This window comes from Schistocerca nitens, chromosome 10 (genome assembly GCF_023898315.1).
Source record: "Schistocerca nitens isolate TAMUIC-IGC-003100 chromosome 10, iqSchNite1.1, whole genome shotgun sequence".
Lineage (NCBI taxonomy): Eukaryota > Metazoa > Arthropoda > Insecta > Orthoptera > Acrididae > Schistocerca > Schistocerca nitens.
Window position 1 is genome coordinate 12,363,399 of NC_064623.1, and position 15,426 is coordinate 12,378,824.

A 15,426-nucleotide genomic window follows, 5' to 3' on the forward strand; every position below is an offset into this window, starting at 1 on the left:
GTCAATAATGCCCCAGGGAAGACACGTACTGGACACTATTACCGCTCGAGTTATTCTCTCTCTATATACATACGATGTGGCGGACAGGATGGACTGCAATCTGCTGTTGTTTGCTGATGACGCTGTGTTTCACTGGAAGGTGTCCAACTTGACTAACTGTACGAGGGTACGAGGTGAATTAAGCAACATTTTTAACTGGTGTGATGAATAGCAGCTAACACAAAATGTAGAAAAATGTATGTTAATGCGGATGAGTAGGAAACACAGAAGTCTAGTGTTTGGATACAGGATCAGTAGTGTACTGGTTGACACAGTCACGTCGTTTAAATATCTGGGCGTAACGTTGCAAAGCGATATGAAATGGAACGAGCAAGGAGGATTGTAGTAGGGAAAGCGAATGGTCGACTTCAGTTTATTGGGACAATTTTGGGCGAGTGTGGTTCATCTTTAAAGAAGACACATATTGGACACTATAACCTATTCTTGAGTACCGCTCGAGTGTTTGGGATCGAAACCAAGTCAGATTAAAGGAAGACGTTGAAGCAATCCACAGGCGGGCTCCTCGATCATTTACTGGTGGGCTCGAACAACACAGAATTATTACGGAGATGCGTGGGGAACTCAAACGTGAATCCTGGAGGGAAAGCGGCGTTCTTTCCGGGAAACACTGTTGAGAAAATTTAGAGAACCGGCATTTGAAGCTGACTGCCGAACGATTCTGTTGCCGCCACAATACATTGCGCCCAAGGATCACGAAGATAAGAGTGGAGGAATCAGGGCTCACACTGAGGCGTACGGGCAGTCGTTTTTCCCTCATTCTGTCTGCGAGTGGAAGAGGAAAGGACACTGCTAGCAGTGGTACAGCGTACTCTCCGCCACGCACCGTACAGTGGTTCGCAGAGTATGTATGTAGATGTAGAAGCTGCTTTTACATCTAATGATTTCAGGGCGTTAAGAACCAAGTGTTGATTTATATGTGCTTGGAAGTTCTGAATCCAGCCACACCCAGTGTGATTTTCAACAGACCTGTACCGTAAGAAGCATTGGATTCCTTAGTATATTAACGTGATTACGAATACTGGCGCTTAAAAGAATGCCATTGCACTGACGATCAAACCGTCTACAACGTGCGATACTGACAATCCATATTGCCTGCAATAAACACGAGCACGTTTCCTGCTGCAAAATCAGTCTTGTCCCGAGGAAAGCCGGTGTAATTCGGTCGAAACGTTGGTTTTATAGTTTATACCAGGGCCGTTCAATAAGTAATGTAATACTTTTTCTAAAAATATGTTGGTTTTATTCCGATACACCATATTATTCCACTATTCTTTTGGCTACAAACCCCTGGTTTATAATGCAGTCTCCGTTCAATTCGACGGCCTTACGCCACCTTACCGGCAGGGCCTGTATGCCCGCAAGGTACCTCCCCAGTGGCCAACATAGGAGCCAAAGTCTTACTGCATGAATACCCTCCCTACCATCCACGTATTGGTTCCCGCTGAGTGCATGCCCCATTGGGGCAAACAGATGGAAGTCGGAAGGCGCGAGATCCAGGCTGTATGGTGGGCAGACTTGAGGGGGGGGGGGGTCTTGTGCGGTCATGGAGAAGTTCGTTTGCATTTTCCTGACTCACGGCTGTGTGCGTTCGGTCAGCACGCGTGAGATCCGACAGGTTGGCCGACGTCGTTGTGATGCTGACACGCCTCGCCCGACGACTCATCGAGCTTTTGTTCACTGCCAGGCCTCCGCACTCATTGTGCAAGCATCGGTGAATACCTGTGATGCTCTGGTTTCCGACAAAAGAAACTCAACGCCAGCTATCTGCCTGGAACGCGTTTTTATAAATCTCCGATATGCGTGCATGAAGGTTTGTGAGGCCCGTATCGAATTCTAAGGAAAGTCGATAGCAGTTCCCGCAGTCGTCGATACGGGCACTCATTGTGCAAGCATCGGTGAATACCTGTGATGCTCTGCTTTCCGACAAAAGAAACTCAACGCCAGCTATCTGCCTGGAACGCGTTTTTATAAATCTCCGATATGCGTGCATGAAGGTTTGTGAGGCCCGTATCGAATTCTAAGAAAAGTCGATAGCAGTTCCCGCAGTCGTCGATACGGCGCGTGACAAAATTACGCGACGTTTGCCGGAAATAATGTGAACTGGAGAGTTACCCGTTGGTATTCCCGTTACTATGGATCTATTTATCGATTGTCATTTTTTATTCGAAGTTCGCTGTTGCTATGTGGCTTTACATTTTGTCAGTTGGAGATAGTGAGTGGAGCTGTGGACGCTACAAAACGGAGCGCTAAGTGGAGAAATTGGAAAGTTTCCGACATTGTCTTCTGTTTGAGGTCAATAGTGCGGTGACAGCTGCGGAGATAACCAGAAACATTTGTGCCATGTGCGGGCAAGATAATGTTTTTCTCATTATACGGAGGATCGTTTTAACATTAGAGACTCTCCACGATCGGGGAGATGAAGATCGTTTAAACGCATTAATCCACGTCAGTGTACTCGAGAACTGGCAAACGTGACGAACTGTGATCATTCTACCATCGTGCGACATTAGCATCCAATGTGGAAGGTTGGAGAATCGGGTGTTTGAGTATCGAATGCTGTAAGCCGAAATCACAAAAATCAGCGGATGGCCATACGTGCAACTCATCATCAATAGGCTCGTGAACAACACCGAATATTCCTGTCTTGTGTCGTTACTGGTGACGAGAAATGATGTCTTTATGCTAACATAAGGAACAGAAACAAACGGTTGAGAACAAACAAAGCAGCAACTCCCAATACAAAGACTTGCTGGCACACCACAAAGGATGATGTTCTGCATCTGGTGGAACATCGACGGTGTGCTGCACTATGGATTGCTTCTCGGAGCTGTAACGATCGCTGCTGACATTTACTGTCAACAGCTGAGACGTATTGCAAATCTTAGAACAACGACCAGAAAGACTGCGTGATGTGATGTTACTCCACGATGATGCCCGTCCATACCCCGCTAGACAGACAAAAACACTAACAAGTAGGAATTGGGTTGCAAAGTCATTCCGCACCCACCTTATTCGGTGTCGTGGGGTTTGCTACCGTGGGGTTTCCTACGTGCAGTGGCACACTAAACCCGTCAGAGGCCCGGGCCGGCAAAACAAATCGAGGCTCCCCTTGCTGCCTGCTCCCACCCTCCTCACCACACAGGATTTCGACCGAGAGTTTCAAACGCAAACGGAAGGAACTCCCACATTGCTTATCATCTTCATTTTGTGTCGTGATAACTTACAAGGTATAACGTTTTTACGTAACACTGAAAGTGACTGCTCTCGTAATCTTGTTACTATTATTTAATAGCTGTGTTGCCCCTTATACAACAGAAATCATTACATGATTTCTGTTGTTCGAATGTATTCAAAAAAATGGTTCAAATGGCTCTGAGCACTATGGGACTCAACATCTGAGGTCATCAGTCCCCTAGAACTTAGAACTACTTAAACCTAACTAACCTAAAGACATCACACACATCCATGCCCGAGGCAGGATTCGAACCTGCTACCGTAGCGGTCTCGGTTCCAGACTGTAGCGCCTAGAACCGCACGGCCTTACAGTTAGTAATTAGATAAAGATTTACGCGACAATAGGCGTGTTCATCTGAAAGAAATTACAGAATATTTCCCTATGGTTAGATGCGGCGTATAAAGTGTCGATAACTAGAGTGTTCTTGATGTCGCTACAGATGATAAAATTCGTTGCTTAATATAGATGACTCCATCAAAGTTCATCTATTTGGAATTTCATCTTTATAAAATGAACTACACAATAATCAGCTGAAAAATGCTCCTGTTGGAGCACAATAAAGGCAAATGTGATCGTGTTTAAAAGTCTCTGACAGAAAAGTGGGCAACCAGCTGTCTGAGTCCTCACTCCGCCTTCCTCACCAAAAATTCTGAGAGCTTCACAGGATGAGTGACCATGTTATCTAATAAATTTACCAAGTAAAATTTCAGTTTTGTTGAGATAAAAATTCAATAAACAGCAGATTGTGTATTAGAACTTTAGAAACACCGTTCAAAGCGTACTTTTGTGAATGAGATCCGTCAGATACAAATAATTAGTTTCATATGACATATACGACGAAACTCAGCAAGTTGACTTTGCGAAATTATTGATGCTGATCGACGACGACACTGTCTGAGAAACGGTGACAACACCTGCACTGAGGGTGAGCGACTGGGGTGGACAAGCAGTGGGGGAGGCTCAGTTCGCAAACACCTCGTTAGGGAACCGGTTGCTCTGGACAGCTCCGCTACCTGCTGCACCTTTGTAGGAAACCCCACGTAGCCCCTTATTCACCTTATCTTCCGCCCTGAGATTTTCACCTTTTCCGCTCTTTATGGAACAACCTTCAAGGAACTTCCCTCCGGATGAAAATGCACTCCGAACAGGTATCGACTAGTTCTTCGCCTGAAAACCGAGATTTCTACAGTCGCGGGATCGAAAGTACCCCGACGTTGGCAGACTTGTAAATAGTGAAGGAGAATACATTATTGATGAATAAAGTGTCTATTATGTGTATCTGTTGTGTTTATTAAACTCATGGAAAAAAAGCCACGAACTTATGCACCAACCCCATATATATATATCCTTCACCACGCGACCTACGCTGACTTACCGAGTGTACACGAGTTTTTTTTTTTTTTTTTTTTTTTTACCACCAAAATCGAAAAGTTGTTGAAGTGCGCCAAGTTCACTTGCGGTAAGTCTCCTCCCCCATCTCTGCACCGCTCCACTACGAATTACGCATTTAAAAAAAATTAAAAATAAAGCTATTTTATCAGTAGTGCATGGAGCGCGGGAAGACTGGTTAAATGCCTCTGCGCGTGCTGTGACTAAAATAATCCTTTAATCCTTGCCTCACGATCCCTATGTGAGCGATGGAGGTTGAAGTACATGCCTGGAACCGTCAAAGTCATTTCTTGAAACTTTATTAGTAGATTTTCTCAAGACAGTTTAAATCTATGTTCAAGAATCTGCCAGTCCAGTTTCTTCGCCATCTCTGTGGCACTCTCCAATAGGTCAGACAAACCTGTGACCATTCGTGCTGCCCTTCACTGTATACGTCCGATGTTCCCCACTGTTCTATCTGCTGCAGGTCCCACACACTTGAGCAATATTCTAAGATAAAACGACGAAGTGATTTGAAACCACTCCCCTTTCTAGACCGACTCCATTTTGATAGTAACCTGCCGATGAATCAAAGTCTGCCATATGGATAACCTACGATTGGGGCTACGCGATCATTTCATTTCATATCTCAGTTATTTATTGCACTCCACTCAGGAATTTCTAGGAGCTGACGATTCCATTTGCGACTCACTGACACTGAAGGCATAGAATACAACAATTTCCCTTTTTTGTACAGATGTGACTATTTTTGGGCAGCCTTTTTTGCGGTCATAGTTCATCACACGCAACTTCAGCATCTGCAAACGTTTTATACCATTAATAGTTCACCTGAAAATAGGCCTCTAATAAAACTACGATAATGGAATGTGGTCGAATTAAATCAGGTGATGCTGACTGAATCAGATTAGGAAATGAGACAGTTAAGAGTAGTAAATGAGTTTTCCTGTTTGGGGAGGAAAATAACTGATGATGGTTAAAGTATAGAGGATAAAAAAAGTAGACTGGCAACGGCAAGGAAAGCGTTTCTCAAGAAGAGAAATTTGTTAACATCGGGTATAGATTTAAGTGTCAGGAAGTCTTTTCTGACAGTATTTGGAGTGTAGCCATGTATGGAAGTGAAACATGGACAATAATAGTGCAGACAAGAAGAGAATAGAAGCATTCGAAATGTGGTGTTACAGAAGAATGCTGAAGATTTGATGGGTACATCACGTAACTAATGACGAGGTACTTACTAGAATTGGGGAGAAAAAGGAATTTGTGGCACAACTTGACTAGAAGAAGGATCGGCTGGGTAGGACATATTCTGGGACATCAAGGGATCATGAATTTAGTATTAGAGGACAGTGTAGAGGGTAAAAATCATAGATGGAAACCAAGAGATGAATACACTAAGCAGTTTCAGAAGGATGTAGGTTGCAATAGTTACTTGGATATGAAGAAGCTTGCACAGGATAGAGCAGCATGGAGAGATCAAACCAGTCTCTGGACTGAAGACCACCACCACCACCACCACCACCACCACCACCACCACCAACAACAACAACAACTAGGCCAATGGAGCCATCTCAAGCTGAGCAAAAAGTTCGCTACTGGTACTGGCGAGGAATAATATGTTTCTTAAATATCTCACGAATTCAGTATTTGGTAGCGACTAAAAAGTATTTAAAAACTGTTGAAAGGACGTCAAGGATCCACTTGAGGCTGTCAACAGTTCTATCTTTGATACAGCAATTTCGGTGTATACGCAAATATCAACCGCACGCAATTGTTGCCATGTTACGGTACAGGCAACGAGTATTTGAATTTGATCGCACTTTTCATACATGACATCATGAGTGCCATGGATCAAAGTACTCAACGAGACGCAGTATTCCTTGGTTCCAAAAAAGCATCTTACTCAGTATCACACCTGCCCTTCTTATAGAAAGTACGGTCATATAGGGCATCAAGTGAAATCTGTGACTGCAATGGCTCTGAGCACTATGGGACTTAACATCTATGGTCATCAGTCCCCTAGAACTTAGAACTACTTAAACCTAACTAACCTAAGGACATCACACACATCCATGCCCGAGGCAGGACTCGAACCTGCGACCGTAGCAGTCGCGCGGCTCCGGACTGAGCGCCTAGAACCGCTAGACCACCGCGGCCGGCTCTGTGACTGCACTGAGGATTTATTGGTGGGGAGGACGCAGCATGATATCTTTGATGCAGAGACATCGAGAAATGTAGGAGTTTCTTCACGTGTGACCCAGAGAAACGTGATCGGACCCTTGCTGTTCATGTTCTATGTTAATAACTTTCCAGGCAGTGTTAGTAGCAATATATGACCTTTTTTGCACGATACGGTGATACAAGGCGAAGAACTGTCTGAGAAAAGCTGCACAAATATTCAGTCGGACCTTGGTAAGATTTCAAAGTGATGTAAATAGGGCAACTTGCTTCAAAAATTGAGAAGAGTAAAACTGCGCACTTCACAAAACGAAAAAAAGTGGTATCCTACGATTATGCATCAGAAGCTCGATTATCCGATCTTCGATTAACCGACTGCTCGGATTATTCGACCATCCGTGTGTGCTCCGCGCCTAACAGCGTCCCAACACTATCGATCGATTTTACTCAAGAAACCAACCATACCGTGAGACTGTATTGCTGATAAGCCCCAAGGCACCCCTAAATTCTGAACTTCTACAAGGTGACATAAAAACTATGTTTTTCGCCCCGACCCCTTTCCCCCAACCAATGAACAAGGGTGTTATTAATTGGTTAAAACGACATTATAGAAGGAAATATGTCAGCGCTTTGCTAGAGAAAACAATGAAACGCCTCAACACAAAAGGCGCAATTTACAGAGCCGCTCAAAAATTCAAGAAAACTATTCTACAAAACATCGTCGCAGTAGGTTCGCCCGAGTATTAACCAAGAGCAAGAACTTCCAGAAACTAATGAACCAGGCATTGACATTTAATAACTGATTAGTAAACTCTTCAAAATGATGTAAAGCCTGCTGATGTACAGGAATGGTTAGCGCAAGGTGACCTCGCTGCTGTTATGGATCTGGTCATCGATCTTGTTTTACAATAGTAAAATGTTGAGCAAGAGAAGTCAGATGATGAAAAACGCGTATAAGACGAAAAAAGCAGCCACTCTGCAGCAAAAGTTTGGAATAGGACCCAATCGCTGTAACTTTGGACATTGTTACCAAAGAATTGGAGTGATCCAGCCACGAAATCAGGTTTAAGAAATCTAAACAAAAACATTTTGCACATTTTCTTAAACAGATTTTCAATGTCTACAATTTTCCGTTTTGCTCTCTCTTTGTTAGAAACATAATTTTGTTTCTTAATTTTGATTCGCATCATTTTGAGCCCTATAAATGACATGGTTCCTTCTTCTCTGATTATACGACCTTTACAGCGTTCCGACAATCCACTGTCCCCTAAACTGACGGTTAATCGAGGTTCTGCTGTAATACCAGTGAGTCACAGTTGGAGTCGGTCAACTTGCACAAACAGCTGTGCGTGATACTGACTGCGTGGGGACTGAAACGATCACATAGACTCAGTCGTGGATGGTGCGGGTGGCAGATTACGGTTTATTGGTAGATCATTGGAGAAATTCAACCAGTCTACAAAGGAGATTGCTTACAAATCACTCGTACGGCCCGTCGTAGAATATTGCTAAAGTATGTGGGATCCGTATACAGAGGACGACAGCAATAATTGTCACGAATTTATTTGATCCATGGGAGAATGTGGCAGAGACGATGAGGAAACTGAATTGGCACGCTTCAAAATACACGCCAATTATCCTGAGAAAGGCTACTTATAAGGGGTCAAGAAGTGACTAATTGTTGGCTCTAGGAATATACTACAAGCTCCTATTATCGCTCACGTAGGGATCACGAGAGCAGCGCGCACGGAGGCATTTAAACATTCTTTCCGCGCTCCATAAGTGAATGGGAAGGGAAGGGAAGGAGCCCTAATAGCTGGTGCAGTTAGCCGCACCCTCGCTGTGCTCACTTCACACTGGTTTGCAGACCTTGGATGTCGTTTGAGATGAGTAGCATGAAAGCTGAACTTCAGTAGCAAACCACTGATAGCCAGAAACTGAATACGCCACCATTTAAACAATTTATAATTTACTCTGACTATGCACTAATTTTTCGAAAATTCATAATTAAAAAAAAACTAGATCACGGATGCGGAAACAAGTCAGTGAAGTGCGTGTATCGTGAAGTAGTTGTTTTTAGTGTGTTCAGTTCCTGGGCTTAGACCCTTCGCGACACGTTGGGCAACACCTGGTTCCCTCACGACCGTTAAAAACTGACTACGACACTCCGTCTGCGAACATCGCAGCTCGCCGCTGGATGCAAGGGCTGAGTGGACAAAGAAGCGAGGGGTGGGGGTAGAAGGGGCCAGTAACCGGCATCCAAACACGGGGAGCACGCACCATTCTGCTATCAGAGCTTCCGAATTTCGCTGACGAGACGGTGACATGTATGTGAATTTAATCGAAGCAAGGTGACTACAACCACCGTTCTTCACTGACTAATGTAAAGGTACGACATCTTACAAAATTTCGTCGTAGACAAGACTTCGTTGCAGCTGCCGTGTGTGTGTGTGTGTGTGTGTGTGTGTGTGTGTGTGTCTGACAGTGCTATGTACAAAAGTCAAAGGTCGAAAAATTCACAATATCATTGCATATATGTAGTGACAGAACAGGTAAAAACCCAGTGATTTAAGGTGCAGTAAATGACAGGCGAACTAGCACAAGGGTGTAAAATACAATAAGAATAATAATATGCAGGCGCTTCTGTACACGTTTATCTGTCACTTCCTGTGGACACACGCAGAATTCGGATAACTTGTCAGTTCGCTTCAACAGACCACGCTCCAACCATACGGTTACTCTCTTTTATTTCTGACAGACAGGTGTGGACTGCCCCCCCCCCCCACCCAATTGTATTTTTTATAGTTAATCTGCGATGTATGTAGTACGTAATTTGCAACCAAACTAACTGTCGGAGTTACGTCAATTAAATATTACATGCTTGCTGAATTTATCTGTTTCGGCTATTTATAAACAAAAACCAGTCAAATATCAATCAATTGTTGTCTACAACGGACTGCTCATGAACCCAGTGCTTGATTTGTAAAAATACAGGTGCCGGTACTGTAAACTTCCCGGGGCAGGGATTGAAATTTAGACTTCTTAAAACGTTATTTTAGCGCTTTTCAGCGCGTAGCGTCAAATCCATCACTGCATAAACCAGTCACAACAGCAGGGTTCACAATTTTGTGATACTGGACGTATATTACAGTGGAATATTCATTTTGATTCACCTTTATTTGTTGGCTTCGTAAAATCATAAACTGTCACCTTCTAACCTAATTCAGATGTAGATCCACACGAGGTTTCCCAAACTGTGCTTCGAAAAACACCAGGTTCCGCAGGAAGAGAATAAATGCTCCGCAAAAAACTATTAATAAAATGTTTTTCTTCAATATGACAATACTATTTTTTATATAATTTTATTGTGTTATCAGTTGTGATCTAAAACTGAAGCTATAACTGAGTGAAACAAATTTTTCTCGTTTTTTACATTCCATTAACCTTCAAAATAATGTGTTCAGTTAAACTACCAGGATCTCAAAGAGTTTCATTGAAGGAAACGTCTGGGAATCCCTGGTCTGCATCACACATCATCCATGCAGGTTTTAGCTGTGGTAGTGTTGGTAGATTAAATCAAACACTGGAACGTACAGGGCTGGAGAAACACAATATGGAAAGGATCGAGTGCTACTCACAACACAGGAAGGCAGTCATGGGCAGGCACAGCGAAAAGAATGCTAGAAATGTTCAGCTTTCAAACTACATACAACCTCCACCAGAAGTGGAAAACACAACTGACACACACATGGTCACTGACATCTCCAGGTAATGGCTGAAAGAAAAACAACTGTATTCGCACATCAATTTCTTACCAGAACTAAAGGTTGTTCCTACATGCCATAATAATTTGCAAATGGATGATGGTACAGTTTATTTGATGCTTCTATTGCTATTTTCTCCCCTGGTCGAGAAGAAAGAAAAGGTCCTACTGTTACGACACTGATCATCTCACCCACTTCACAGACCATAAAAAATAACTAAAACTTAATTCTTTCTTGCGACTGGAAGATGTTATAAAGACTTCAGATTTCCTACAAAATCACCTTCCAATAAATGGTTCTAATACTATTACTGAGCGATGTAGTACAGTCATTGGCATGCATAACCCTAATTCGGGAGGTCTGTCCAGCCATCTAGATTTGTATTTTTGTAATTTTCCTAAGTCACTTAAGGCGAATGCCAGAACAATTCCTTTGGAAAGAAGATGTCCGATTTCTTCCACTTGCATCTGAATTTGTGATCCATCAGTCACAACATCCTTGTGACCAGGACATTAAAATCTTTTCTCTTCCCGTTCTTCCCCAGTATTGTTTATTTTGGAAATCACAGTCCATTTGTCAGCAGCCAAGTTCTATTTCTTTCAGTTTTTCTCTAAATTTTTCATACAGTCCCATTCAGTTCTCCTAGCAATTGAGATAATTTCTGCAATTATCTTGGCACAGGTAAGGTTTATTGCAGTGCAATTTCAAATAATTAAATTTTGTGCATGTTTTTCTGTTGAACACATGTAATCTCATGTTTTGTAAGTGTAAATTTATTCTGTCTGTAGCACAATAGTTGCTCAGTGAACAGCCAGCTATACAGCTCATTAAAACACCAGCGTCAGAAGGTTAGCATGCCGCATATCTAGGGTTCTATCTGCTTTTATAGTTTACTTCTTCAGTTAGTCTTGCTATAATGTGTGGACGCTGTATACGGATGCAGCCACGTGGTTTGCTAACAGCTGAATGCAATTTTGGCTGTGGTCAGTCACCTTCAGCCTACTGTCTCAGGATGCAGTGGTGGTGGAGAATCTGGCTCGTCACGGGGGACACATCAGGTGTCACTTGTTTTGCCCACATGCTCTGCTTCTGAGGCACCTCGTAGTATACCCGATACAGTGGATCCGTCCTCACAGCAGAGTGAGTGGCAGGTAGTAATGCGTTCGTGTTGCTCGAAGCTGAGGACCAATATGGAGACTGGCCACTTGGCCTTGTCCATTCACCTTGTGAGTGGGCAGGTGGTCACTCCTTGAACAGAGTTTGAGCAGGTACATGGGGGGGGGGGGGGAGGTGTGTTATGGGGCCCCTTAAGCAGATAGCGTTCAGGGCTGGAAGGAAAGCTAATGTTCAATGAGTAAATCTGCCGGGGGGCCTCATTCGAGATGTGGGTGCAGCCCTGCCTGCGGCTACTGTGCGTGCAGGCTGCAGTTGTCTGCAAGTTGTGGCTCATGTCAGCACCGATGGAGACTGTCACATGGGTTCTGAGGTCCTCCTCAGTTCATACACGTGGCTGGCAGAGGTGGTAAAGATCACTGACCTCACTTGCTGGGTGCAAGCAGCGCTCACAATTTGCATTGTTGTTCCCAGAGTGAATCAGGGTCCTTTGGTTCGGAGTCGAGTGGAGGGTCTCAAAGAAGGACTTCGTCGACTCTGTGACTGTCTTGGCTGCATATTTTTAGACCTGCATTATGATGTGGGGATTTGTAGGACTTCTCTTGATAGGTCAGGGGTGTATTACCCAAAGGAAGCAACTACTCGGGTAGCAGAGTATGTGTTTAGTGCACACGAGGGCTTTTTAGACTAGACAGTAGTTTGATATGCGGTGATGAACACTCACCAGTCAATACAATATGCAGCAAGGGAAGTCACAGCGTGTTCAGAGTAAAGACGCGCTGACTGTCAAAATTTTATCAGTAACCGTCTAAGTAGTCATAATAAAAATAACAAATTCGCTGCCCTGAAGCAAAGTTCTCATACTCAAATTATTCTTCGGACTGAGCGCTGGCTGAGACGCAAAGTAGAAAGCTTCGAGATATTTACTGACAAGGGAACCTCCCCATCGCACCCCCCTCAGATTTAGTTATAAGTTGGCACTGTGGATAGGCCTTGAAAAACTGAACACAGATCAATCGAGAAAACAGGAAGAAGTTGTGTGGAACTATGAAAAAAATAAGCAAAATATACAAACTGAGTAGTCCATGCGCAAGATAGGCCACATCAAGGAAAGTGTCAGCACAGGAGTGCCGTGGTCCCGTGGTTAGCGTGAGTAGCTGCAGAATGAGAGGTCCCTTGGTTCAAGTCTTCCCTCGACTGAAAATTTTACTTTCTTTATTTTCGCAAAGTTATGATCTGTCCGTTCGTTCATTGACGTCGCTGTTCACTGCAATAAGTTTAGTGTCTGTGTTTTGCGACCACACCGCAAAACCGTGCGATTAGTAGACGAAAGGACGTGCCTCTCCAATGGGAACCGAAAACATTTGATCGCAAGGTCATAGGTCAACCGATTCCTCCACAGGAAAACACTTCTGATATATTCTATACGACACTGGTGACGGCATGTGCGTCACATGACAGGAATATGTTGTCGACCCACCTAACTTGTACACTTAGCGAATGGGTAAAAAGATTCTTCTACCTAGCCCAATTTAGGTTTTCTTGTGGATGTGATAATCACTCCCAAAAAAGTGATGAAAACATAAGAGTTTGTCACATAAACTGAAAATAAAAAATTAAACTTTTCACTCGAGGGAAGACTTGAACCTAGGATCTCTCGTTCCGTAGCTGCTCTCGCTAACCACGGGACCACGGCGCTCCTTGACTCCCAGTGTCCTTGATGTTGCCTATCTTCGCATGGACTACTCAGTTTGTATATTTTACTAATTTTTTTCGTAGTTCCACACAACTTCTTCCTGTTTTCTCGATTGATCTGTGTTCAGTTTTTCAAGGCCTATCCACTGTGCCAACTTATAACTAAATTTGAGGGGGGTGCGATGGGGAGGTTCCCTTGTGAGTCAAGGAACATAAGTCACAAAGACAGATTATAGATCATAGCAGCGGAGTGTTCATTACAGCTGACAAAAATATTGTCTCTAGTGAGGGCGAAGTTGAGTGTGACAGTGAAGTTATCTGATCACGTGTAACAGGTGTAGGTGAAACCAAGTTAACTGTTGGATGCTTTTACTGGTCATCCAATTCAGCTGTGGCAGTTCTAGAGTCATTCAAAGAAAGTTTATGGTCAGTAGCACGTAAATAATCAGATCATGCAATACTAGTTGGAGGCAACCTTAATCTACCGAGTATTGACTGGGACGGCTATGGATTCATTACGGGGGGGTACAGACAGACGACAGTTGTGTGAAATACTTTTGAACACATTCTCTGAGAACTGTCTTGGGCAGCTAGCTCGGCAGCCCACATGCGGCAGAAATATCTTAGACCTTACAGCTACAAACAGACTGCACCTTATCAACAATGTCTGTATATAAACGAGGATTTGCAATCATGATATCATTATAGCGACTACTGTTCCGAAAGTTAATAAATCAGTCAAGAAGGATAGAACAGATAAGCAATTGTTAGCATCTCACTTAGACAGTGCACTGACATCACTTAGTTCCAATAAGATGGATGCAAAGGAATTATAGGCAAATTTAAGTAGACTGTAAATCGTGGTCTGAAGTCATGCCTAGTAAGTGGTTAAAAGACAGGGAAGACCCACCATGGTTTAATAACCAAATTCTGAAGATCCTGAGGGTTGGTTGGTTGGTTTGGGGAAGAAGACCAGACAGCGAGGTCATCGGTCTCATCGGATTAGGGAAGGATGGGGAAGGAAGTCGGCCGTGCCCTTTGAAAGAAACCATCCCGGCATTTGCCTGGAGCAATTTAGGGAAATCACGGAAAACCTAAATCGGGATGGCCGGACACGGGACTGAACCGTCGTCCTCCCGAATGAGAGTCCAGTGTCTAACTACTGCGCCACCTCGCTCGGTAGATCCTGAGGAAGCGAAGGCGGCTGCATTCACAGTACAAAAGAGAATGCACAAATGACGACAAGCAAATGTTAGAACAGATTCATTGGTCTGTGAAGACCTGTGCGTGAAGCATACAGCTACCATCATCACACCTTAGCAATAGATCTGGCAGAGAACCCTAGAAAATTCTGGTCCTACGCAAGATTGCTAATAGGGACTAAGGCTTCCATCCAGTCACTTGTTGACCAGTCTGGTGTGGCAGATGAAGATAGTAAAACAAATGCCAAAATTTTAAATTTCGTGTTCAAGAAATCGTTCACAGAGGAGAATTATACAAACATACCAGGGATACCTGAAGTCATTTTGATTTCCAAAATAAGATGCTGTCCCTCTCCTCAGTATATCCATTGTGGATGACAAACTGAAACTGTGGCTTAAATAGGTAATTCATATGGGTTGAATTTGCAACCAGTCACTTTTTAAATTTTTGATATAATTTGTTTTCTGTACCATTAACCTGTTTTTGAGCTACTGCAGGCCCCATATCAGATGGGGATGTTACAGGAACATTATCTGGACCATTTGCAGTCAAGACACTGTGGTTGTGGTGCTAGAGGAAATAGAAATTTAGTCATCGGTAACAAAACATTTATGGGACAAAAATTTTGTTACTGTAAGTAACTAAAACTTAACAATGGAAACTCCAAGTTGTAATATCAACAATGAAGGAAAAGACAGATGGCTATAGAAGCTGAAAGCTTATGCGTAAGTGTCCTAATTGCGCCTGTCTGCAACTTAATGTGTCATATTTATGGTAAGTAGCAATCCCTCT

At 43.4% G+C, this 15,426-nt stretch overlaps 2 protein-coding genes across 2 annotated transcripts in view; one reads left to right on the forward strand and one right to left on the reverse strand.

Moving 5' to 3' along the window:
- LOC126210094 (G patch domain-containing protein 2) overlaps positions 1-15,426 on the reverse strand; it is a 192,288-nt gene that overhangs the window by 167,311 nt on the left and 9,551 nt on the right. The gene's annotated exons all lie outside the window — the stretch shown is intronic.
- LOC126210095 (uncharacterized) overlaps positions 9,143-15,426 on the forward strand; it is a 69,897-nt gene continuing 63,613 nt past the window's right edge. Inside the window, exon 1 of the mRNA XM_049939229.1 lies at positions 9,143-9,248. The gene's annotated coding sequence lies outside the window, so the exon portion shown is untranslated. The remainder of the gene's footprint in view (positions 9,249-15,426) is intronic.